We start from the raw sequence: 1,604 nt of genomic DNA, 5'->3' as shown, positions 1-1,604 counted from the left end.
GCTGCCGCCCCCAACCCCAACCCCCCCCCCCCCCCCCCCCCCGCCGCCCCCCCCCGTAGACGAGGTCGAGGCCGACCCAAGATCGAGCCCATGCCCAGAGCCGCCCCCAAGATTCGCAGGCAACCCCATGCCAATCAGGACCTCGATCTGGATCGAGCAGGCGCTCTCCATCGACGGGGCTTGGGCAGGCGAGCCAACCGCAGCGGATTTGGCCCTCAGCTCCTCCGGTGGCCAGAAAGGCGCCGCGGAGGCTCGCGGAGCACGGGGATGTTGCTCGCAGCCCTCACCGCACATCCATTCCCCTCCACCACCTTCCCTCCCTCCCTCTACATGCCCGTCTATATAAGGTACGCCTCCCTCTCCCCTCACCTCTCTCCCCGCGCTTCCGGAAGTCGGGGTCTAGGGTTTGGTGAGCCGGTGCGCTGATGGATCTGGCGGGGTTGTTGGTGTGCTGCAGGAGGGCGGCCGGATGTCGAACGCGCCGGCGAACCCGCCGGGCGGCGACAGCGGCGGCTTCGGTGGCGTCAGGGAGCAGGACAGGTTCCTGCCCATCGCCAACATCAGCAGCATCATGAAGAAGGCCATCCTGGCCAACGGCAAGATCGCCAAGGACGCCAAGGAGACCGTGCGGGAGTGCATCTCGGAGTTCATTGCTTCATCGCCAGCAAGTGAGTGCCTCTGTTGACCGCTGCCGCTCTATTTTGCCTGCCCGAATCAAGTGTGGTCTGGTGCTGACCTGTCGCCGTTTTTTCTTTTCTGTATTGTAGGGCGAGCGGCAAGTGCCAGAGGGAGAAGTGCAAGACCATCAACATTGACGACCTGCTCTGGGCGATGGCCACGCTAGGCTTTCAGGAGTACATTGAGCCCCTCAAGGTTTATCTGCAGAATTACAGAGAGGTGCATGCCCATTTAGCCATGTGGGACTTTTTTATCTGAACTAATTGGGGATGGATTAGTGCTTTGAGAGTTAGGTAGGTCCATGATAGTTTAATATGTTGCTGCTGTACCCTGAAAAGCTCTGTTTGGCACTTTTGTTAGTCCTAGTTGGCAAATTTAAACACTCATGTTCAGCTTGGTGACTGATGAGACCCCACACTGCCTGGCACCAATCATCTTATTATCCTTAGAACAAGTGTTGATTTATCCCTCCAATTACTACTGTCATTGAGATCTTTAATTCTTTTCTGTATTGTTAATTCAGATCACTGAATGATTTGAAGCACTAAGAATTGTCTCCAGAGTCCAACTATTAAAATGAAGTCTTTTATTCAACCGGGACATGCATGCGTACATGTGCTTGGAAGATATATTCCGAATGTTCATCTCAAAGCGTGATGGGGCTTTTCTGTCTTGTGCAGGTTGCTGACTTTGGTCTGGCCAAGATCCAGCACGAAGACGACACAGCCATGTGTCTACGCTGGCGATGGGGACTTTCGGGTACGAAGTCGGGTAGATCTGCCCAGTCGAGATGCGATTGATGATAAAAACTCATGAAACAGAGATATCATAACATTTCCATTTTGTTAAATGTTTATATTTATTCAAATTCAGCTGTTTACATGGCCGAGCGGTCCAGAGATGTTTCCTTCATGCAGCAGTTTAAG

General features: G+C 53.8%; 1 pseudogene; it reads left to right on the top strand.

Annotated features, from left to right (window-relative positions):
• The first annotated feature begins 469 nt into the window (after positions 1–469).
• On the top strand, positions 470–1,101 carry LOC125541787 (annotated as a pseudogene).
• The last annotated feature ends 503 nt before the right edge of the window (positions 1,102–1,604 follow it).

This window comes from Triticum urartu, chromosome 2 (genome assembly GCF_003073215.2).
Source record: "Triticum urartu cultivar G1812 chromosome 2, Tu2.1, whole genome shotgun sequence".
NCBI lineage: Eukaryota > Viridiplantae > Streptophyta > Magnoliopsida > Poales > Poaceae > Triticum > Triticum urartu.
This window is presented reverse-complemented; position numbering and strand designations above follow the sequence as displayed.